Raw genomic sequence first — 26,571 nt, forward strand, 5'->3', positions numbered from 1 at the left:
TATATATATATATATATTTCTAGGAGATAGAGACAGCGTGAGCAGGGGAGGGTCAGAGAGAGAGGAAGACACAGACTCTGAAATAGGCTCCAGGCTCTGAGCTAGCAGTCATCACAGAGCCCGGCGCGGGGCTCGAACCCACGAACCGCGAGATCATGACCTAAGCGAAAGTCGGACGCTTAACCGACTAAGCCACCCAGGTGCCCCAGATTAATTCTGTTTTAAATGTCTGGTAGAATTCCTCAGGGAAGCCATCACGTCCATGGCCCTTATTTGTTGCGAGATTTTTGATAACTGATTCGATTTCTTCACTCGTTATGGGTCTGTTCAAGTTTTCTATTTCTTCCCGTGTGAATTTTGTTTATGAATGTGTGTTTAGGAATTTGTCCATTTCTTCTAAGTTGTCCAATTTGTTGGCATATAATTTTTCATAGTATTCTCCAATAATTGCTTGTATTTCTGAGGTGTTGGTTGTAATAAGTCCATTTTCATTCATAATTCTGTCTATTTGGGTGCTCTCTCTTTTCTTTTTGATAGATCTGGTTAGAGGTTTGTCAATTTTGTTTACTTTTTCAAAAAACCAAATCTTGGTTTCATTGTTCTGTTCAATTGTTTCTTTGGTGCAATGTACTTTCCTCTTAAGACTGCCTTTGTCGCTTCCCATAGAGTTTGGATTGTTGTATTTTCATTTTCATTTGTTTGCATATATTTTTAAATTTCTTCTCTAATTCCGATTGGCCCCTTCTTTCTTTATCAGGGTATTCTTTAACCTCCATGCTTTTCGAGGTTTTCCAGACTCCTTCCTGTGATTGATTTCAAGTTTCAAAGCATGATGATCTGAGAGTGTGCATGATATGATCTCAAATCTTTTCTATTTATTGAGGGCTGCTTTATGTCCCAGTATGTGATCTATCTTGGAGAATGTGCCATGCGAACTTGAGAAGAAAGTGAATTCCTTGTGCTCAGGATGCAGAGTTCTAAAAAATATCTGTTAGATCCATCTAGTACATTGTGTCATTAAGTCCATTGTTTCTTTAGTGATTTTCTGTATGGTTGATCTATCCATTGCTGTAAGCGGAGTATTAAAGTCCCCTGATATTAGCACATTCTTATGTATAAGCTTGTTTCTGTTTGTGATTGTTTTAAATATTTAGGTGCTCCCATATTCGGTGTGTGGACATTTATGATTGTTAGTTCTTCCTGATGGATGGACCCTGTAATTATTATATAATGCCCTTCTTCATCCCTTGTTATTGTTTTTATTTTAAAGTCCAGTTTTTCTGATATAAGTATAGCTACTCCAGCTTTCTTTTGACTTCCCGTAGCATGATAGATATTTCTCCATCCCCTTACTTTTAATCTGAAGGTATCTTCCAATCTAAAATGCGTTTCTTGTAGACAGCAAATAGATGGATTTTGTTTTTTTTATCCATTCTACTACCCTATGTCTTTTGATTGAGGCATTCAGCCCATTTACCTTCAGTGTTATTATTGAAATATGTGGGTTTAGAGTCATTGTGTCCTTTGTGGGGTTCATGTTTGTGGTGGTGTCTCTGGTGTCTTCGTTCGTTGAAATACTTCCCTCAGAGAGTCCCCCTCAGGATTTCTTGTAGGGCAGGCTTAGTGGTGAGAAATTCTTTCAATTTCTGTTTATTTGGAAAGGTTTTTATCTCTCCTTCTATTTTCAATGACAGGCTTCCTGGATAGAGGATTCTTGGCTGCATACTTTTTCTGTTCATCACATTGAAGATCTTCTGCCATTCCTTTCTGGCCTGCCAAATTTCAGTAGATAGGTCTGTCACCACTCTGATAGGTTTCCCTTTGTATGTTAGGGCCCTTTTCTCCCTAGCTGCTTTCAAACTTCTCTCCTTGTCCTTATATTTTGCCAATTTCACTATGATATTCCATGCAGAAGATCGATTCAAGTTACTTCTGAGGGGAGTCCTCTGAGCTTCTTGTATTTCCACATTTACTTCCTTCCCCAGGTCGGGGAAGTTCTCTGCTATAATTTTTACAAGGACTCCTTCAGCACCTTTCCCTCTCTCTTCCTCTTCTGGGATTCTTATGATATGGATATTGTTGCGTTTGACTGTATCACTGAGCTCTTGAACTCTTCTTTCATGTTCCTGGATCAGTTTGTCTCTTTTTTTGTCAGCTTCTTGTTTTTCTATAATGGTTCTTCTAAATCACTTATTCTCTTTTCTGCCTCTTTAATCCGTGCATTGGACACCTCCAGTTTATTATGTATTTCATTTATTGCATTTTTAAATTCATCATGCCTATTTTTGTTCTCCATGTTGGTTGTAGCTATAGTTTCTTTGTCGTCTTCTTTGCTTTTTTCAAGCCTAGCAATTAATTTTATGATTATTGTTCTAATATGTTGTTCAGTTATGCTGCTTATATCTATTTTGAGCAGTTCATTAGGTGTCAATTCTTCTTGGAGTTTCTTTAGAGGATAGCTCTTTCATTTCGTCATTTTGGTTAGCTTTCTGTCTCTTGTTAGATTTAAAGACTTGTTATGCTCTCTGTACCTGGGAGCGCTGCTGTACCCAAGAAGGCTCTTTGATTGTCCCGGGCCTATCCTTTCAGAAGGTGTTCTTTGAATGGTATCTCTTGGTCTCTTTTGTTGAGACCTTGGTTATTTTATTTTCCTACTCGTAGTGATATTTGGGACTCTCCACCATGTGTACTTTGGCTTTTTTCTTGATGTAGCCCTGGAGAAGAAAACATACAGACAAACACACAGGGAACAGAGGGACACAAACTTACAAACAAATCCAATAATCACGCTAACCAAGAGGTAAAACTAAAAACTAAGGAGAAAAGACGGAGGAGGGAAGGTGAATGATAGAAAATAAAAATACATAAAAAAGTCAAAAAGAAGAAAAGAAAAGTATGAATGAAGAAAACCAATAGACAAATATCTGTTTAAAGCATATATCCAGATTTCCCAGCTACAATTAAATAGCCAGGTGTATGCAGTGCTTGTTGAAGAGGTAGAGAAAGGTGAGATGATAGGGCGGAGATGAGGCAAAATTGGAGATAGAATGAACAGGCAGAAGGGATAAGAAACTGTTTTCAAAGAGCTAAAGGGTGGGATATGGTTGGCGAGGTGAGAGAAAGAAGGTGGTGTTATCTAGAGAAACTCTCTAGTCTGATTACTCCTGAGAGGCTTTGTTATAACGCCATTAACAGTTCTGCTGGTCGCTGCTTCCCTGTTGCAGGGGTCTGAGTGGAGGGTGAAGGAAGTGCTGCAGCCTCAGATCCACCGGGGTCAAGCAGCAATACAATCCGAGTGTGTCTGTGGATCATAGCCACTTCAGGTCCACAGAGTCTGCGTAGCCTAACCCTGTCGCAACCGCTTTACAGGCCGCCGCCTCTTCAGCAGGCAACTTTTCGCTCTCACAGCTGCCTTTTCACCAGGCTCCATTGCCACTTCACTGGGTCACCGCCACCACTGCTTTAGCAGGCCGATGTCGTGAGCGCCACTGCCGCTTCACCTGGTGCCGGGACCACCTCCACAGGCGTTCCTGCTGGTTCACCGGGCCGCCGCCGCCATGGATGGTGCCAGGCTCATGGTAGTTCAGTTTTTCCTGGTGCCTTCTGGGACCAGGGCACCGAGTTTAAAGTCAGCACCCCAGCCAGGGCTAAAAAACACTGTCTTTCCAAGCTGAGGTTTTTTCTCTTCTCCAGGGACGGTTCTATGAGCAATCTCAGCTTTTCTTTCCTTTCCCCTGGACTTGCGGCAGCTCGCCAGCACTTGCAGGTTTATCACTCACCGCAGCTGCAAGCAAGCTGGGTTCCCTCCCCTCCCTCCGTGACTCTGGTCCCGTCCCGCTTTTATCTTCCCCATTTCGCACTCACACACTTATGAGGTTTCCTTCCCAGTGTACTCTGTCTCTTTCTCTTCCCAAATTCCTGTGGCTCAGTGTCCTACGACTTCAGGCCTTCTCTGTTTGAGAGATGAGTGCAGGCGAAATGTATGGTGCTTCCTACTTCTCAGCCATATTGCCTCTCTGTTGTGCCTACAAGAGACTAATTTTAGATCTAAAGTCACCTGCACATTGAAAGTAAGGGGATGGAGGACAATCTATTATGCTAATGTACATCAAAAGAAAGCCAGAGGAGCCATATTTATATCAGACAAACTGGATTTTAAAACAAATATTGTAACAAGAGATGAAGAATGGCATTATATAATAATTAAGGGGTATCCACCAAGAAGAAATAACAATTGTGAATATTTATGCCCTCAATATGAAGCACACAAATTTATAAATCTATTTCTTATTGATAATAATAATAGTAGGGGATATTAAACACCTCCACTTACAGCAATGGATAGATCATCTAAGGAGAAAATCAACAAAGAAACAATGGCTTTGAATGACACATAGGACCAGATGGACTTAACAGATATACTCAGAACATTTAATCCTAAAGTAGCAGAATATACATTCTCCTCAAGTGCACATGGAAGAATGTCCAGAATAGATTACATACTCGGTCACAAATCAGCCCTCAACAAGTACAAAAAAAAAAAAAAAAAAGATCGATATTATACCATGCATATTTTCAGAACACAATGCTATAAAACTTGAAATAAACAACAATGAAAAATTTGGAAAGACCACCAATACTAGGAGATTAAAGAACATCCTACTAAAGAATGAATGGGTACCCAAGAAATTAAAAAGTACATGGAAGCCAATGAAAATGAAAACATGACATTCCAGAATCTGGGATGCTGCAAAGGTGGTCATAAGAGGGAACTGTATATCAATCCAGGCCTTCCTAAAGAAGGAAGAAAGGTCTCAAATACTCTAACTGTACAACTAAAGGAGCTGGAAAAAGAACAGCAAATAAAGCCCAAAGTCAGCAGAAGAAGGGAATAAAAAAGATCAGAGCAGAAATCAATGATATTGAAATTAAAAAAACACAGTCAAATGGATCAACAAATTAAGAGCTGGTTCTTTAAATAAATTAATAAAATTGATAACCCTTTTGCCAGATTTATCAAAAAGATCAATAAAAAGACCAAAATAAATGAAATCTTGAAGTAAAGAGGAGAGATCACAACCAACACTTCAAATATACAAGAAATAATAAAAGAATATTATGATCTATTTATTATATGCCCCCAAAATGGGAAATCTAGAAGGAATGTACAAATTCTTAAAAAACATACCAAAAATTAAAAAGGAATAAATATTAAATTTGAAGAGACCCATAACCAGCAAAGAAATGGAATCAGTTATCAAAAATGTCCCAACAAATGAGATTCCAGGACTGGATGGCTTCCCAGGAGAATTCTACTAAAATTTAAAGAAGAGTTAATACCTATTCTTTTGAAATTTTCCAAAATTTAAAAATAAATGGAAGGAAAACGTCCAAACTCATTCTATGAAGCCCATATTACATTGATCCCCAAACAAGACAAAGACCTTACTAAAAAGAGAATTGCAGACCAGTTTCATCATCCTGATGAACATGGATACAAAAATTCTCAATGAGATACTAGCAAATCAAATTCAAGAATACATTAAAAGAATTATACACCATGATCAAGTGAGATTTATTCCTGGACAACAGGACTGGATCAATATCCACAAATCAATCAACGTGGTTTATCACATTAATAAAAAAATGATAACTACATGATCCTCTTAATAAATGTAAAAAAATCATTTGACAAAAAACAACATCCTTTCTTAATTAAAAAAAAACTCAAGAAAGTAGGGATAGAAGGAATACCTCAACATTATAAAAGTCATACACAAAAGATCCAGAGCTAATACCATTCTCAATGGGGAAAAACTTCATAGCTTTCCCCTTAAAGTCAGAAACATGACAGGGATGTCCATTCTCACCACCGTTGTTCAACAGAGTATTGGAAGCCCTAGCCTCAGCAATCATACAACATAAAGAAATAAAAGACATCCAAGTTAGCAAGGAAGAAGTAGAACTTTCACTCTTCACAGATGACATGATATTCTCTGTCCCATGATCCCAAAAGGATCCACCGAACACCTGTTAAAACTGATACATAAATCAGCAAAGTCGCAGGATAGAAAAATCAATGTACAGAAATAAGTTGTGTCAGTATACACCAATAATGAAGCAGCTGAAAATAAATCAAGGATTCTCTCCCATTTACAATTGTACCCAAACCCATAGAATATCTAGGAATAAATCTAACTAAAAAGGCAAAATATCTATATGCTGAGAACCTTAGAAATCTTATGAAAGAAATTGAAGAAGACACAAAGAAATTGAAAAAAAAATTCATGCTCATGGATTGGAAGAAAAAATATTGTTAAAATGTATAAATGACCCAAAGCAATATACACATTTAATGCAATACCTTTCAAAATAACACCAGCATTCTTCACAGAGCTAGGACAAAAAATCCTAAAATGTGTATGGATTTAAAAAAGACCCTTAATAGCCAAAGTAATGTTGAAAAATAAAACCAAAGGTGGAGGCATCACAATTCCAGACTTCCAGCTGTATTACAAAACTGTGATCATGAAGACGGTATGGTACTAGCACAAAAACAGACACATAGATCAATGGAACAGAATAGAGAACACAGAAATGAACCTAGAAATGTATGGCTAACTAACCTTCAACAAAACAGGAAAGAATATCCAATGGAAAAAATACAGTCTCTTCAGCAAATGATGTTGGGAAAACTGGACAGCAACATGTGTAAGAATGATCACTTTTTTACACCACACACAAAAGTAAATTCAAAATAGATGAAAGACCTAAATATAAGACAGGAAACCATCAAAATCCTAGAGGAAAACACAGACAACAACCTCTTTGACTTTGGCCACAGCAACTTCTTAGTAGACATGTCTCCAGAAGTAGGGGAAAATAAAAGTGAAAATGAACTAGCGGGACTTCATCAAAGTAAACATTTTCTGCACAGTGAAGGAAAAAAAATCAACAAAACTCAAAGGCAACCAATGGAATGAGAGAAGATATTTCCAAATGAAACATCAGATAAAAGGTTAGAATCCAAAAATCTATAAATAACTTATCAAACTCAACACCCCCCCCCAAAAAAAAGTAATGCATTGAAGAAACGGGAAGAAGACATGAACAGATGCTTTTACAAAGAAGACATCTAGATGGCTAACGGACGCATGGAAAGGTACCCAACACCACTCATCATCAGGGAAATACAAATCAAAACCAAAATGAAATATGTCACACCTGTCAGAATGGCTAAAGGTAACAACGCAGGAAACAACAGATGGTGGCAAGGATTCAGAGAAAGGGGAACACTTTAGCACTGTTGGTGGAAATGCAAAGTGGTGCAGTCTCTCTAGAAAACAGTATGGAGTTTCCTCAAAAAAATTAAAGGGGTACCTGGGTGGCTCAGTCGGTTGAGCATCCGGCTTCGGCTCAGGTCATGATCTCACGGTTCATGGGTTCGAGCCCCGCGTCGGGCTTTGTGCTGATGGCTGGCTCAGAACCTGGAGCCTGCTTCAGATTCTGTGTCTCCCTCTCTCTCTAACCCTCCCCTGTTCATGCTGTCTCTCTCTCTCTCTCAGAAATAAATTTAAAAACATTTTAAAAATTAAAAATAGAACTACCCTATGACCTAGCAATTACACTCCTAGACATTTATCCAAAGAATACAAGAATGCTGATTTGAAGGTGCACATGAAACCCATTGTTTATAACAGCACTATCAACAATAGCCAAATTATGGAAATAGCCCAAACGTCCATCAACTAATGAATGGATAAAGATGTGGTTTATATACACACATTGACACATTACTCATCAATCAAAGGGAATGAAGTCTGCTATTTACAATAAGTTAAATGGAACTAGAGTGTATTATGCTAAGCAAAATAAGTCAGTCAGAGAAAGACAAATACTATATGATTTCACCCTTATGGGGAGTTTAACAAACAAAACAGAGGAACATAAGGGAAGGGAAGGAAAAATAATATAAAAACAGAGGGAGGCAAACCATAAGAGATTCTTAATGACAGAGAAAAAAACTGAGGGCTGCTAGAGGGGTGTTGGGTGTGGGGATGGGCTAAATGGGTGATGGGTATTAAGGAAGGCACTTGTTCTGATGAGCACTGGGTGTTACATGTAAGTGATGAATCACTAAATTCTGAAACCATTATTACATTATATGTTAACTAACTCGGATTTAAAACAAACAAACAAACAAACAAAAAACCCAAACAGCCAACATTATAACAGAGGCAAGGAAAAACATTATATGAAATAAGGGAATAATCCAACAAAAAGAGCATATAACAATTGTAAATATTTATGTTCCCAATATGGGAATACCCAAATATATAAAATGGTTAATGACAACCATAAAAGGGCTTTTTGATGGTAATACAATAATATAGGTGATTTTACCGCCCCCTCCCGACATCACTCTACAAATTATCCAAGGAGAATCTCAACAAGGAAACAGTGCTTTGAATGACACACTGGACCAGATAGACTTAACATATATTCAGAACATTTCGTCCTAAAACAACAGAATACATATTGTTTTCAAGTCCATTTGGAACATTCTCTAGAATAGATCACATATTAGGCCACACATCAAGCCTCAACAAATTCAACAATACCAAAGTCATGCCATGCATCTTTTCTGACCACAATGCTATGGCACTAGAAATGAATCACAGGAAAAAATATGGAAAGACCACAAATACATGGAGGTTAAATAACATGCTATGAAACAATGAATGGGTCATCCAATAAATCAAAGAAGAAATCAAAAAGTACATGACACAAATGAAAATGAAAACACAAAGCTCCAAAAACGCGGGATGCTGCAAAAGCAGTTTTGAGGGAACTAAGGGTTCTAACGGAAGTATAGAGAAATACAGGCCTACCTCAAGAAGCAAGAAAAATCTCAAATAAACAACCTAACCTTGAACATAAAGAAGCTAGAAAAAGAAAAAAAAATAAAACTCAAAATCAGCAGAAGGAGGGAAATAATGAAGGTTAGAACACAAACAATGATATAGAAAGAAACAAAACAGAAGAAAACAACAGCAACTGCAGCAACAGCAACAACAACAAGACAATAGAACAGATCGATGAAATCAGGATCTGGTTTTCTGAAAAGTTTAACAAAATCCATAAACCTATAACCAGACACATAAAAAAGAGGAATAAAATAAACAAAATCACAAATGAAAGAGGAGAAATATCATGAAAACAGAAATACAAACAATGGTAAGAGAATATTATGAAAAATGTATACCAATAAATTACACAACCTGAAAAAGTAGATAATTTCTAGATTCATATAACATACCAAAACTGAAGCAGAAAGAAATAGAAAATTTGTACTGAGCAATTACTAGTAAAGAGATTAAATCATTAACCAAAATCTCCCGACACACAAAAGTCCAGGAGGAGACAGTTTCAAAGGCGTTTTCTACCAAACATTTAAAGAAATTAATACTTACTTTTCTCAAACTATTCAAAAAATAGAAGACGAAGGAATATTTCCAAATTTATTCTATGAGGGTAGCATTATCCTGATACCAAAACAAGATAAATACACCACAAGAAAAGAGAACTACAGGCCAATAACTTTGATGAACATTGATACAAGAATCCTCAATAAATTACTAGCAAACAGATTCCAACAATACATTTAAAAAATCATTCACCACGATTAAGTTGGATTATTCCCTGGATGAAAGGATGCTTCAGTATTCACAAATCAATCAACATGATACATCACATCCATAAGAGAAAGGACAAAAACCATATGATCATTTCACTACTTGCAGAAAAAGCATTTGACAAAGTACATCTATTTATCATTAAAAAAAAAACATTCAATGAAGTAGGTTTAGAGGTTACATATCTCAACATAATAAAGGCCATATATGAAAAACACACAATGAACATCATACTCAATGGGGGAAACTGAAAGCTTTTCCTCTAAGGTCAGGAACAAGATAAAGATGGCCACTCTCACTACTTTTATTCAACATAGTACCGAAAGTCCTAGCCACAGCAATCAGACAACACGATATAAAAGGCATTCAAAGTGGTAAGGAAGAAGTAAAATTTTCACTACTTGCAGATGACATGATAGTCTATATAGAAAACCTTATAGACAACCAAATAATGTTCTATAACTGATAAATGAATTTAGTAAAATTGAAGGAAACAAAATTGACCTGCAGAAGTCTGTTGCATATCTATATACTAATAATGAAGCAGCAGAAAGAGAAATTAATGACTCAATCCCATTCATAATTCTAACAAAAGTAATAAAATACTTAGGAATTCAACCAAAGATTCAAAAGACCTGTTGTCTGAAAACTATAAAATATTTATGGAAGAAATTGAAGAAGACACACAAAGAAACGTAAACACATTTCATGCACATATATTGAAGAACAATATTGTTAAAACGTCTATATTACCCAAAGCAAGTAACAGATTTAATGCAATTCCTATCAAAATACCAACATCATTTTTTTTTTTTTGCAGAACTGAAACCAACAATCCGAAAACTTATATGGAATCACAAGAGTCCCCAATATTCAAAGCAGTCTTGGAGAAGAAAAGCAAAGCTGGAGGTATTACAATTTGAGGTTTCCAGTTATACTATAAAGCTGTGGTAATCAAAACAGTATGGTAATGGCACAAAATCAAACACGTAGGTCAATGGAACAGAATAGACAACTTAGAAATAAACACACATTTATATGGTCAATTAATCTTCAGAAAGGAGGCAAGAATATGCAATGGGAGAAAGACAGTGTCTTCAACAAGTGATGTTGGGAAAATTGGACAGCTACATGGATCAGTTTCTTTCACCATACACAAAAATAAACCCAAAATGGATTAAAGACTTAAGTGTAAGCTCTGAAACCATAAAAGTGCTAGAAGACAGCAGAAGCAGTGATATTGTATCTCTGATATTGTTCATACCAACAATTTTCCAGATATATCTCCTGAAGCAAAGGAAATAAAAGGAAAAATAAACTTTGGTATTACATCAAAATATAGAAGCTCTTGTACAGCAAATGAAGCAATCAACAAAAATAAAATGTAACATACTGAATGATAGAAGATATTTGCAAATGTCATATCTGGTAAAAGGCTAGTATCCAAAATCTATAAATAAATGATAAAATTCAACACCCAAAAACCAAATGATCCAATTAAAAACTGGGCAGAAGAAATGGGTAGAAATTTCTTCAGTGAAGACATCAAGATGGCCAATAGACACATGAAAAGATGCTCAACATCACTTATCATTAGTGTAATGCCAAAATAAAAACAAAACACAATGAGATATCACCACATACATATCAGAATGGCTAAAATCAAAAGCATAAGAAACAAGTGTTGGTGAAGATGTGGAGATAAAGGAACTCTGTTGCATTGTTGGAGAGAATGCAAACTGGTGCAGCCACTGTGGAAAACTGTGTGGGGGTTCCTTAAGAAGTTAAAAATTGGATTACTCTACAATCCATTGATTGCACTACTGGGTGATTACCCAAAAAATACAGAAAGACTAATTCAAAGGGATACATGTATCCCTATATTTATAGCAGCATTATTTACAATAGCCAAATTATGGAAACAGCCCAAATCTTCAAAGATTTCATCAATACACAATGAAAGGAATATTATTCAACCATATGGAAGAATGGAATGAAATCTTGACATTTGAAAAAACATGGATGGAGATAGTATAATGCTAACTGAAATAAGTCAGTCAGAGAAAGACTGATGATTGTTGAATCACTATATTGTACACTTGAAATTAATATTATCCTGCATGTTAACTATACTGAAACTAAAATTAAAACAATAAAGAGAGGTTAAGTATTGGTTTTCTGTGAATCAGGAATTTTCAAGAGACCTCTTTCAGTTCTTTTTTTATTTCAAGTTTTTATTTAAGTTCTAGTTAGATAACATATATGGTAAAATTGGATTCAGGTGTAGAATTTATTGATTATCACTTACACATAGTACCCAGAGCTCATCACAACAAATGCCCTCCTGAATACACATCAGTCATTTAGCCCATTCCCTAACCAGCTCTCTGCATCAACATTCAGGTTGTTCTCTATAGTTAAGAGTCTCTTATGGTTTGCTTCATTCTCTCCCTTTTGTTCCCCCACCCCAATGTTCATCTGCTTTGATTCTTAAATTGAACATATGGGAAATAATAAAGATTAGAACAGAAATAAATAATATAGAAACATCTACAAGAAAACAGTAGAACATACCAACAAAAGTAAGAGTTGGTTCTTTGAAAGAATACACAAAATTAATAACCCCTTGCCACACTTCTCACAAAGAAAAGAGAGAGGACCCAAACAGATAAAATCATGAAGGAAAGATATCACAAACAACCAAAGAAACACAAACAATTATAAGAGAATACTATGAAAAATTAAATGTTCTACTTCTAGTTACTTTAGGTGTGTTGTTAGATTTTTTATTTGGGATTTTTCTTATTTCTTGAGATAGGCCTGCATTGCAATGTATTTTCCTCTTAGGACTGCCTTTGCTGCATCCGAAAGTGTTTGGATTGTTGTGTTTTCATTTTCACTTGTTCCCATATATTTTTTAATTTCTTCTCTAATTGCCTGGTTGACCCATTCATTCTTTAGTAGGATGTTCTTTAACTTCCATGCTTTTGGAGGTTCTCCAGACTTTCTCCTGTGGTTGATTTCAAGTTTCATAACATTGTGATCTGAAACTGTGCATGAGGGCTGCTTTGTGACCCAGCATGTGATATATCTTGGAGAATGTACCATGTACACTCCAGAAGAAAGTGTATTCCAGTGCTTTGGTGTGTAGAGTTCTAAATATATCTGTCAAATCCATCTGGTCCAATGTGTTGTTCAGGTTCATTGTTTCTTTAGTGATTTTCTGTCTACTTGATCTATCCATTGCTGTAAGTGGAGTACTAAAATCCCTTTCAATTAGCACATTCTTATCAATAAGATTGTTTATGTTTGCAATTAATTGTTTTATGTATTTGGGTGCTTCCAAATTCGGTGCATAGACATTTATAATTGTTAGCTCTTCCTGATGCATAGACCCTGTAATTATTATATAATGCCCTTCTTCATCTCTTGTAACAGCCTTTAATTTATAGTCTAGTTTATTTGATATAAATATGGCAACTCCTGCTTTCTTTTGACTTCCAGTAGCATGATAAATAGTTCTCCATCCCCTCACTTTCAATATGAAGGTGTCCTCAGGTCTAAAATGGGTCTCTTGTAGCTCTTGAATACTGAGAACAAAGTGAGGGCTGATGGGAGTGGGGTAGAGGGGAAGGGGGGTGATGGGAATGGAGGAGGGCACTTGTTGGGATGAGCATTGGGTGTTTTATGGAAACCAACTTGACAATGAACTATAAAAAATAAAAATAAAATGGATCTCTTGTAGACACAAATAGGTAGGTCTTGTTTTTTTATCCATTCTGATACCCTATGTCGTTTGACTGGAGTATTTAATCCATTTACATTCAGTGTTATTATTGAAAGACAAGCTTTTAGAGTCATTGTGTTATCTGTTGGTTTCATGCTTGTAGTTCTGTCTTTGATCTTCTGTGATCCTTGCAACATTTCCTTCATAGAGTCCCCCTTAGGATCTCTTGCAGGGCTTATTTAGTGTTGATGAATTCCATCAGTTTTTGTTGGTTTGGGAAAAGCTTTATCTCTCCTTCTATTCTGAATGATAAGTTTGCTGGATAATGGATTCTTGGCTGCATAATTTTCCTGTTCATCACATTGAAGATTTTTTGCCGTTCCTTTCTGGCTTGCCAAGTTTCAGTAGATAGGTCTGCTACTACCCTTATGGTCTTCCCTTTGTATGTTAGGGCCCATGTAACCCTAGCTACTTTCAGAATTCTCTCTTTATCCTTGCATTTTGCCAGTTTCACTATGATATGTCGTGCAGATCTATTCAAGTTACGTCTGAGAGGAGTTCTCTGTGCCTCTTGGATTTCAATGTCTATTTCCTTCCATAGGTTGGGGGAGTTCTTAGCTATGATTTGTTCAAATACCCCTTCAACCCCTTTCTCTTTCTTCTTCTTGAATTCCTATGATACGGATATTGTTCCATTTGATTGAGTCACTTAGTTCTCTACTTCTCCCCTAGTGATCCTATATTATTTTATCTCCCTTTTTCTCAGCTTCCTCATTTTCCATAATTTAACCCTCTAATTCACCTATTCTCCCCTCTGCCTCTTCAATCCATGCTGTGGCCACCTCCATCTTATTTTGCACCTCATTTATAGCGTTTTTAAATTCATCATGACTATTTTTTAGTTCCTTGATCTCTGCAAGAATGTAGTCTCTGCTGTCTTCGATGCTTTTATCAAGCCCAGCAATTAATTTTATGACTATTATTCTAAATTCTTGTTCAGTTGTTGCTTATATCTGTTTTGATCAATTCTTTAGCTGTCATTTCTTCCTGGAATTTCTTTTACAGGTAATTCTTCCGTTTCATGATTTTGGTTAGTTTTCTGTCCCTTATGAATTTTAACAGCTTGTTATGTTTTCTGCATCTGCGAGTACTGCTATATCAAAGTGGGCTCATACACTGTCCAGGGTCTGGCCATTCAGGAGTTGTTTTCTGGAGAGTGTTACTTTCTATCTGTTGCTGTGACTTTGGTTATTTTATTCCCCAACTCGTAGTGATGTTTTGGACCCTCCACCAGGTGTACTTTGGTTTCTTCCTTGAAGTAGCCCTGGAAAGGAAAATGGATAGACAGACAAACACGAACCAAAACTCACAAATGCACAAATAAAACAAACAAGCAAACAAATAGAAATTTAAAAAAAGAAACAATCTAAAAGCAAAAAACCAGAAACACCAAAACACCAGCTACAAGTAAAGAACAGGGTGGATGTGGTGCTGATGGAATAGCATATACAAAGAGAGAAATTAAATGACAGGGGCAAGAAAAAAGAGAAAATGAACATTGACCAGGCAGAGAGACTAAAAAATCTTAATACACACAGAGAGAGCAAGGAGAATAAGGAAGCAGGCTAGGAAAAAGAAATGAGGATTAAGTTACCCAGAGAAACTATATGGCCTGATTATTCCAGAGAGAGAGAGAGAGAGAAAAGGCAAGTAAAGAGGGAGGCATAGACCATGCCTCAAGAGAATGTATTCAATATGTCTGTTTAAACAAACCACTAACCAGAGTAACCAGCCTAGAAGATGGAGGAAATAAGAAGGAGAAAAGGGAGAATATATCTATGTAACAAGAATTGAGTTATAATTAATCCAGGAAATGCCACAGTAGTGTTCTGAAGGGGACCAGGCATCTGGATCCACAGCATCTATCCCACTATAGTAAGTAAGTGGCTATCCAGTGAGGAGGGCTGTGGTTTGGTTTAGGCGCAGCCCCTGTTGGCCCCACTGACTGATCCCTGCCTTCGTGGTTGTGGGGAGAACAATGGCGGCCCCCCAGTCCTTTCTTCATGGACAAAGTGTCACAAATCACTCCTTTGGATGTATCCTCACAGTGCCGTTGGTGCAGACGAGGCTGGCTGTCTCGCTCTCCCATCTCCTAAGTCCCATGCTTAGCTGAGATTTAAAGTCCCACTCTGTGCACGTTAATGATGCCACCTGATATGTGATCCCACAGCTGTGCTGTAGCACTTCAGGGGAGGAGACCGGATTCTCCCGCTGCCAACTGCACCCCTGACATACCACTGAACCCAGAGGTGACTCCTCTCTTCCCCAGGTGTGCAAACAGGGCAGTTGGCCCTAGTCTGAAGAAAACCCTGCAGTTAGAGATGGGATGATGGGATCCTTCTCCGTCCTGGTAGGAGGTTTTTTTTCTTGTCCAGATACAGTCCTCTGCTTCCCCAGCCACTCTTTCTCTTCCCTTGGTCTCTCTGCAGAAGGGATCCCTCCCCCGTCATGCCTCCTTGGCCCATCTTAACTCCCCCAGTTCATAATCATGCACCTATGGGGCCATCCAATTTTCCGTCTTCTTTCTGATAGACTCTGTCTCTTTTCTTCCCAGACTCTTGAGGTTCAAAGTCCTTTGACTTCAGGCCTTCTTTGTTTGAGAGATGTAGGAAGTATGGATTCCACTACTTCTCCACCATGTTGCCCTCTAGGCTGAATATAAATGTACTCTTAATCCTTGTTATTTATTTCACCCATCCCCCCCACCCACTTCTCCTCTGGCAATCACCAGTTTGTTCTCTGTATTTAAGAATATGTGAATGAGGAGCCTGGGTGGCTCAGTCGGTTAAGCGTCCGGCTTCTGCTCAGGTCATGATCTCACGGTTTGTGGGTTTCAGCCTCACATTGGGCTCTGTGCTGACAGCCAGCTCAGAGCCTGGAGCCTGTTTCGGATTCTGTGTCTTCCTCTTTCTCTGACCCTCCCCTACTCATGCTGTCTCTCTTTCAGAAAGAAATAAGACATTGAAAAATTAAAAAAAAAGAATATGTGGAGTACTTTTTGTATCTTTTTTGGTTATTTATTTTTTAAATATTTAAATTCCAGGGGGGCCTGGGTGGCTCAGTTTGTTAAGTGTCTGACTCCTGATTTCAGCTCATCATGATTTCACAGTTTGTGAATTCGAGCCCCGTGTCAGGGTCCATGCTGACAACTTGGAGCCTGCTTGAGATCTTCTTCCTCCCTCTCTCTCTCTGCCCTTCTCCTGCTCATGCTCTCTCTCTCTCTCTCTCTCTCTCTCAAAATAAATAAATAAATAAAACTTAAAAAAATTAAATTCCACATGTAAGTTAAATTAAATGGTATTTGTCTTTCTCTGGTGGATTTATTTCACTTAGCATTATACATTCTAGATCCATTTATGTTGTTGCACATGTCACGATATCATTAATTTGTATGACTGAGGTATATATATAAGTATGTGTATATGTGTGTGTGTGTGTGTGTGTATACACCTATATAAAACTTTTTCTTTATCCATTTAGCTATGGATGGGCTCTTGAATTGGTTTCATATCTTGGCTTATTGCAAATAAGTGCCATAAACTTAGGAGTGCACATATAATTTTGAATTAGTGTTTTTGTTTTCTTTGGGTAAATACCCAGTAGTGGAATTACTGGTTCATATGATAATTTTATTTTGAGGAAACTCCATACAGTTTGTAAAGTGGTTGCACCAATTCCCAATAGTGCATAAAAGGTTCCTTTTCTCCACATTTTCTCCAACACTTGCTTTCTCATGTTTTTGATTTTAGCCACTCTGACCATTTAGCCATTGTGGTTTTGATTTGCATTTCCCTGATATTTAGTGTTGTTAAGCATCTTTTCATCTATCTGTTGGCAATTTGTATATCTATTCAGGTCCTCTGCCCACTTTCAATCAGATTATTTATATTTTTGGTGTTGAGTAGCACAAGCTGTTTTGGAAGGAGGAAAGATGGCAGAGAAGTAGGGAGCTCTGTACATTTCTCTCGCCCGCATCTTTCAAAGAGAGAAGGCCTGAAGCCATAGGACAATGAACCACAGGAGTCTGGGAGGAAAAGAGACAGAGTCCACTAAGAAGACAGCCTCATAGGTGTGTGATTGCGAACTGGGGAAGATAAAAATGGGCTGGGACCCGGAGACACGGAGGGGAGGGAGCCCCCTTGGTGGAGAGCTCTGGAGAGATGAGGGGAAGAGAAAGAGCGGCTGAAACTGCTCATAGAACTGTCCCTGGAGAAGAGAAAAACCTCACCCCAGGACGGAGAGGGATCCTGACATCCCATCCCTAACCACAGGACGTTCAGAGAGTGATATTATTTCTAGCTGTGGCACTGTCTTTGGGCTGGGTGACCCTGTCCTAGGAGGCGCCAGGAGAAACTGCTCTGCTGCTCTTCTGGCATGATCCGTGGCTGGGAAGTGGTCTGGCATACTGAGTTACATTTCGAGCGGTATCAATAAAGCCTTCAGACTAAGACCTGGAAAATAGTTAGTTGGGTCTTGGAACATAGAACACGCCCACTTTGGCTACGCCCATGGCACAGGGAGATCGGACCCAAAAGAGTGATTTGCAACCTTTGATTAGAGAAGAGACTGGGGAGCCTCCATTTTTCTCCCCACAACCACCAAGGCCGGGCTCAGGGAGCAGCCTGCAGACCTAAGTGGAGGCTAGACGTGCCTACACCAAACCATGCCCATCTGCGCTGGAGACCTGCTTTTATTTTGTTACTGGACCAGGGCAAGACAAACAGTGATGCATTGCCATAATTAATTCTAGAACAATTCTTGCTATTCAGATATATTTTCCCTTGTCTCATTCGTATCCCTCCCCTCTGCTGGACTGGGCACTCTGGTCATTAGTTTGCTTAAACAGTCACATTTAATCCATTCTTTAGAAGCATATTCTACACGTCTGTCATTACCTTCTTTCCTCTCTCTCTCTGGAAAATTCAGAGTATATAGATTCTTCGGGTAACATTATTTTCATTTCTTTCTCCTAGTCTCCTACCATACTCTCCTCTTTCTCTCCCTGAATTAAGCTTTGTAGTCTCTCTGCCTGGTCACTGACCAATTTTGCTTTCTCTCTGCCCTTTTCATTTCTCTTTTTGTATATGCTCTTCCATCAGCACTGCATACACCCTACTCTTTATTTGTAGCTGAGAATTCTGGTTTTATGCTTCTAGACTGTCCTTTGTCTTTTATTTCTTTTTCTTTTTTTCTCTTTCTTTTTTCCTTTTGGTTTGTTCATTTCTTGAATTTTGCTTGTTTCTGTGCTTTGCGTGCCTTTGTTCCCTGTGTGTTTGTCTGTCTGTTTTCCTTTTCAGGGCTACCTCAAGAAACAAGCCAAAGTACAGATGGTGGAGAGTCCTATATACGACTATGAGTAGGGAAATAAAATAACCAAAGTCTCAAAAAGAGAAACCGAAAGACCCCATTCAAAGAACACTTCCTGAACGGACAGGGCCTGGATAGTCAATGAGTCTTCTTTAATATAGCCATATGCGCAGGTGCAGAGTGCATAACAAGCTATTAAAACTGACAAGAGACAGAAAGCTAGCCAAAATGATGAAGCGGAAGATCTCTCCTCTAAAGAAATTCCAGGAAGAAGCGGCAGCTAAAGAAAAGCTCAAAACAGATATAAGCAATATAAATGAACAAGAATTTAGAAAATAGTCATAAAATTAATCACTGGGTTTGAAAAAGGCATGGAAGACATCAGAGAAACTATTGTTATAAACACTATGGAGCTTAAAAATAGTTATGATAAATTAAAAAGTGCTATAAATGAGCTGCATAATAAAATGGAGGCGGCCACTGCACGGATTGAAGAGGCAGAAAGGAGAACAGGTGAATTAGAAGACAGAATTATAGAAAAAGAGGAAGCCGAGAAATACAGAGATAAACTGATTCAGGAGCATGAAAGGAGAGTTCGAGAACTGAGTGATACAATCAAATGGGACAATATCCATATCATAGGAATTCCAGAAAAAGAAGAGAGAGAGAAAGACATGAAGGTGTACTTGAAGAAATTATAGCTGAGAACTCCCCAATCTGGGGAAGGAAACAGACATTGAAATCCAAGAGGCACAGAGAACTCCCCTCAGATGTAACTTGAATCGATCTTCTGCATGACATATCATAGTGAAAATGGCAAAATATAAGGACAAAGAGAGAATTCTGAATGTAGCTAGGGATAAAAGTTTCCTAACATGCAAAGGGAGACATATCAGAGTGGTTGCAGACCTATCTATTAAAACTTGGAGACCAGAAAGGAATGGTAGGAAATCTTCAATGTGATGAATAGGAAAAATATGCAGCCAAGAATCCCCCATCCTCTATCAAGGGTGTCATTCAGAATAGAAGGAGAGATAAGGATCTTCCAAAATAAACAAAAATTGAAAGAATTCATCAACACTAAACCAGCCCTACAAGACATCCTAAGGGGGATTCTGTGAGGGAAATGTTGCAAGGAACACAAGCTACCAGAGACATCACTACAAGCATGAATCCTACAGAGAAAACAATGACTCTAAACCCATATTTTTCAATAATAACACTGAATGTAAATGGACTAAATGCTCCACTCAAAAGACATAGGGTAGCAGAATGGATTAAAAAAAACAAAATTCATCCATTTGCTGTATACAAAAAATGCATTTTAGACCTGAAGACACCTTCAGATTGAAAGTAAGGGGACTGAGAACTATCTTTCATGCTACTGGAGTCAAAAGAAAGAGTGGCCATACTTATATCAGACAAACTGGATTTTAAAGTTAAGGCAGTAACAAGAGATGAAGAAAAGCATTATATAATAATTACAGGGTCTAACCACCAGGAAAAGCTAATAATTGTAAATGTCTACGTACAGAATTCAGAAGCACTCAAACATAAAACAATTAATCACAAACAGAAACAATCTTATTGATAAGAATGCTCTAATAGAAGGGGACTTTAATACTCCACTCACAGAAATGGACAGATCAACTAGACAGAAAATCACTACAAAAACAATGGACTTGAATGACACATTGGACCAGATGGATTTGACAGATATATTAAGAACTCTACATCCTGAGGCCATGGAATTCACTTTCTTCTCAAGTGTGCATGGCACATTCTCCATGATAGACCCCATACTGGGTCATAAAGCAGCCCTCAATAAATATAAAATAATTGAGATCCTACCATGCACACTTCCAGATCACAATGCTATGAAACTTGAAATCAACCACAGGAAGAAGTCTGGAAAACCTCTTTTATTTTTTTATTTTTATTTTTTAATTTTTTTAATGTTTTATTTATTTCTAGGAGAGAGAGAGACAGCGTGAGCAGGGGAGGGTCAGAGAGAGAGGGAGATACAGACTCTGAAACAGGCTCCAGGCTCTGAGCTGGCAGTCAGCACAGAGCCCGACGCGGGGCTCGAACCCACGAACCGCGAGATCATGACCTAAGCGAAAGTCGGACGCTTAACCGACTAAGCCACCCAGGTGCCCCTGGAAAACCTCTTTTAAAAGGAGGTTAAAGAATACCCTACTAAAGAACAAATGGGCCAATCAGGCAATTAGAAATAAATTTTACAATATATGGAATCAAATTAAAATGAAAATACAACTATCCAAACTCTTTGGGATGTGGCAAAGGCAGTCCTAAGAGGAAAGTATATTGCACTCGAGGCCTATTTCAAGAAATTTGAAAAAACATAAATAAAAAATCTAACAGTGCACCTATAGGAACTAGCAGCACAGCAACAAGAGCACCCCAAACCAGCAGCAAAGAAAAATAATGTACATCAAGGAAGAAATAAACATATAGAAATAAACAGTTGAACAGATCAATGAAACCAAGAGTTGGTTTTTCGAAAAAATAAACAAAATTGATAAACCTGTAGCCAGGCTTCTCAAAAAGAAAAGAGAGAGCACTCAAACAGACAAAATCATGAATGAAAATGGATTTATTACAACCAATACCTCAGAAATACAAGCAATTATCAGGGAATACTATGAAAAATTGTATGCCAGCAAATTGGACAACTTAGAAGAAAAGGACAAATTCCTAAACACACACTATGAAAATTCACACGGGAAAAGATAGAAAATCTGAACAGACACATAACTAGTGAAAAAATTGAATCAGTTATCAAAAATCTTCCAACAAATAAGAGCCCTGGGCTAGATGGCTTCTCTGGGGAATTCTACCAGACATTTAAATCAGAGTTAATACCCGTTCTTCTCAAGCTATCCCAAAAAATAGAAATCGAAGAAAAACTTCCAGACTCATGCTAGGAAGCCAGCATCACTTTAATTTCCAAACCAGACAGAGACCTAGCAAAAAAAAAAGAGAACTATGGGCCAATATCCTTGATGAATATGGATGCAAAAATCCTCAACAAGATACTTGCAAATTGAATTCAACAGCACATAAAAAGAATCATCCCAGAAATAAATAAAACGTTAAAAAAAAAAAAAGGTGTAGTGTTTTTAAGGTGGGGACTAGATCTTAGTTTCCACTGTGTCTGATCTTGGGCACAGTGTCTGGCTTAGACACTAGAAAACGGATAAATGGATAAATGAGAAAATGACCTTGTGTCCCATATCATATGTGTGTTTCTAGGTGCTCACTGGACATGACCTGAACCCACTGGAGGATGCTCTTGGCCCCCAGGACTACTGTAGGCCAAGCCAGAAAAGGCTGTGTGTGGCAAATCTTGGATCTGCTCCAACGTCTTCCAACAGCTACTGGAGAAACTGTAGAGGAGGGTATCCATGGAGGAGATATAGGAGACTAACAATCACTATGCAGAATCTCGGGCTGTGAGGTGCTACAACTGGTCCCTTCTCCAAGTTAATGAGGGACTTGGACAAAAATGGTTAACTACTGGGGAATAAAAGTTGATGGTGAAGAAAGATATTTGAGCTCTGACAGAAGCCATGAAGTCTCTGGTAGAAATGTCATTTCACTATTCTCACAAAAATCTTCAGAGCTAAGGCATGATAGGCATCAATTATACTTCCTGAGTACAGAGAAGACCAGAAAGACTAGATGTCTTGCCCAAAGTCATACAGTCCACAGAGATACTACCTATACTTTTGTTTCCAAGACCAGGATGCCCTCACTCCACCTGGTCAGGGAGACTACCATACCCTTCTTATCATTTGTTTCTTGTAGGCCATGAACAATAATTTTGAGGTACTTTTCGTCCCAAGGTACCAAGAAATTATGAAACCTGTGTACACCAACAATATCTTTACTCTGATTATCCAAATCCATTTCATCTTTGAACTTAGCATGCTGGATAAATTCTTACATCCAAAAAACTTCATTGATTTCACAGAACTGTGTGACTGGACTTACAGGCAAGATGAGAGACTTAATGGCCAACTGACTGGTCAGTGGCTACCAGAAGAAGGATAAAGATGGAGAGGGAGAGAGGTGTCTCTTGCAGGTCAGGGTTAAGCACCTCACAAAGCAAACGGCTTCCACAGATCACTGAGGGACTCGGCAGACTCTGGACTAGAACTTAAATTCCCTGAGTCTAAGACTAGTTCTTTTTATTTGTTTCCAAGGCGCTCTATTCAGAAGAGAACTGTACTGCATACTTGCATACTCCGATACGGCATTCCCTAATTTTTTCCAGTCTAATTAGAAGCCCATGTCTCCTGGGAAGAATTTTTTTTAAAAAAGAGGCAGGAACAAAGGTCTAAGTGAGAGGAACCAGTAAGAGTGGCACTGGAGCCAAGGACCTCAGAGACTAAGCCTTACAACTTTTTGAAGCTCTCTGGTGTCCAAGCTGTTGTCTTGAGACTTGGAGTTAAGCTACCTGTAAAAAGCATCTCTAAAAGGAGCATGATGTTGAGGGGAAAAGCTTGCTAAAGATGAGCTTCAGTAACATCTTCCACACCCTGGAAGAAGATGCATGTAGAGGGCCAAAATGTGGAGTGTGGAACAAATCAGAGAGAAGGAAGGAATACTCTGGCACCACTACCACAGATCCCCCTTGGCATAGGCCATCCTATTGGAATAGGGAGGATGAGAGACAGATTTCTTATCACTCCCCTCCCCTTGATAGGCAATTTGACTTTATGGAAGGAACCCTGGCTTTTCCATTAAGACTTGGGAGGATCTTATGCCTCTCTCTGAGGACTTGGCTTAGATGCTTAACACAGTTTTGAAAGAACCATGGTCTGGCATTCAGCCATCCTGGACTCTTGTGCCAGATATGTCCTTAGTATGCAGTATGACTGGCCAATCTTCACGTCCCTGGAGCTTAATTTCCCCTCCTTTAAAGGGTTTGCACTAGACACCCAGAACTTTGCTTCAAGAATTAGAACACCTGGGTTCTTGTCCCAGTTTAGCCATCAATTTTTTGTGAGACTTTGGGAAAATATCTACCTCTTATTTGGCCTAAATTTTCACATATGTAAATGAGAGGTATGCATTTAGATCCAGGGAACTCTGAGGGGATTTCTTGATCTAATGAGTCTGTACTATGTGACCTAAAGTAATCTCTTTCAAGTCTAGCTACTAGCAATCTTGAATGCATTCTTTGAAATCAACGATAAGGTAGGGACCAACATGAATGCCCTGTCTGTACCAGTTGGGTAGTATGGCATGGGCACCTGATCCTTGACATCCTTCTCTGTGTCAGATCCATCTTTGACGAAGAAAAATGTGGGAAAAGAATAACTGTATGTATATTCACTGTGAATGTGTTCTGTGGAGGATGTAGGTGGGTGAGTCAGTACTTGCCCAAAAGACCAAGTGTGCAGATCATGGGCATAGTGGAGAGATGGAGACTCACACTCTGCCTCTTAGGACCTGGCCCTTGTGCCACTCTGGGCAGCTTAATCTGATTCCCTCTACTACCACCTGTCCTCCAGAGCAGAAAAAAATTAGCTCCCAGAGTCTTTTACCCAGCCCTCTAGTAGAAGGGTTGTAAAAATTTTTTTCTGGAAAAGTAGAGATAGTAAATATTTTAGTCTTTGTGGGCTATATTGTCCTCACCACAATTACTTATCTTGTTGTTGTGGCGGCCAAACAGCCATGGGCAATAAGTGAATAAACATGAATAGCTCTGTGCCAATAAAACTTTATTTCCAAAAACATGTGATCAGCTAGAGTTGGGCCCTGGCTTGTAGTTTGCCAACCTCTTTTCTAATGTCAAGTTGAACCCTAAAAATTATGAGCATTTTGTGTTCATGTTTGTCTTTTCTACCAAACCAAGGGCAACGACAAAGACTTATTCAACTTTCTTTAAACCAAAGAGGAAGGTCAGGACCAGAAAATTTTAATTTAAAAAAATATTTATTAAACACACACTATGTCTTTAGCCTCCTACTATGTCTCAATAGCATACATATGCATAGTACTGGCACATGGTAAATGTTTGTTGCTTTGTTCAACTTAAATATATATGTATATATATTTATTGAAACTAGGCAATGGATTCATGGAGTTCATTTTACTATTTTCACTACTTTCTTATACTTTTGAAAATTTCCATGTAGAAATGTTTTTAAAAGAACAAAAAAGAGAAGAAAGGAGGAAAAAAAGATGTCACACAAAAGACCTAGGAGTCTTTACAAAGCAATGTTAAGCATTAGCACCTGCAAAACAATATGCTGTGTATGTGTGAAGGTAGTATTGAGATGCGTGTTGGTAACACAGAGGGTAAGAAAATGTGTGAATAAGCATGTTTGTGTGTCTTTGTATGTGTATATCATCCTGTATGTAGAGTGATATGATTGTGTGTGCACACAAAAAGAGTGCATGTGTGCAAAGGAGTATATGAAAGTGACAGATTGTAGACATTTTATGCCTAAGTGGATGAATGTAAACATTATTAATATGTCTGGGGGCGCCTGGGTGGCTTAGTCAGTTAAGCGTCCGACTTTCACTTAGGTCATGATCTCACAGTTCGTGGGTTCGAGCCCCGCGTCGGGCTCTGTGCTGACTGCCAGCTCAGGGCCTGGAGCCTGTTTCAGAGTCTGTCTCTCTCTCTCTCTCTCTCTCTCTGACCCTTCCCTGCTCACGCTCTCTCTCTCTCGCCTAGAAATAAATAAAACATTAAAAAAAAAACATTGTTAATATGTCTGATGTTCATGTGCCAGTTTAGTTGAGTATATGGATTTGTAGTTGTAGGAGAATTTGTATGTCCAGGACTAATTGTGGATATTATGTGATTTTATGTGTCTAAACACATTTATACACACACACACACAAATCTGAGATGCATGTGCATAATCAAGGAATTGAGTATGTAATGGTGTGAATATGTAATAGTAAATTTGTATGACACAATATGTGTGCATTCCTAGAGAGTGTTGACTCTCTCAGGGCTGTGAGTGTAAGAGTACTATGCTCTGTTCCTTTGTACTACTGAGCACAGAGCATGCAGCACAGCATAACTTAATGACTGTGTTGGGGCTGAGGCACACAAAGCTACTGGACTTATAACCCTCACCTCCCTTAGGACTGAGACTGTATCTGTACAAGAGGCATTACTGTGTTTAGAAACTTGGCAGCTAGATTTGAAGACAAGAACATTACCTTCCTTCACAATCAGGTTCACTGTAGCCTCATTCCCTTGCTCTTCTACCTCATGAACAAGCAGAAAAGGCAATGAAGGTGAGCTCACAGTCCTCAACTAGTTTCCCCTATATTCCCCTCTACATGCCTTTCTCTTCCTAGCAGTACCTCTAGTGTTTATTAACAGCAAGTTACAAGTTGGCCTCTAGAACAACTGGATGCTTTGTTCCCTGTGGGGGCCTGAGGCCTGTTTCTCCAAACAATGGAGGCTAATGGAGTGTGGGGGAGGAGGCCTGGGAAGATCCCACCCCTCCTTTTGAGACTCAGCCTGTTAGATCAACTCTTCAATGAAAAGCTGTCATCTGAGGCCTATCTAATTGTCTCATCACTCCTCTCCTCCAGTACCCAAAGTTCTCCTGTCCCATCCTATCCTTCTGCCTTCTTCTCACTTCCCTTAGTTAAGCCTGGGCCAGATGCCTACTTTAACACTTCTCCCAGAAAATGGGGAAGGAGGTCAATGTGTGTCTAGGGAGAGACAGATTGTTGGGGGGAGTCACATAGCCTGGGGCCTGGCTCCCTTAGTTTGGCCAC

The sequence above is a fragment of the Hyaena hyaena genome, unplaced genomic scaffold (genome assembly GCF_003009895.1).
Source record: "Hyaena hyaena isolate Hyena2069 unplaced genomic scaffold, ASM300989v1 scaffold_1091, whole genome shotgun sequence".
Classification (NCBI taxonomy): Eukaryota; Metazoa; Chordata; class Mammalia; order Carnivora; family Hyaenidae; genus Hyaena; species Hyaena hyaena.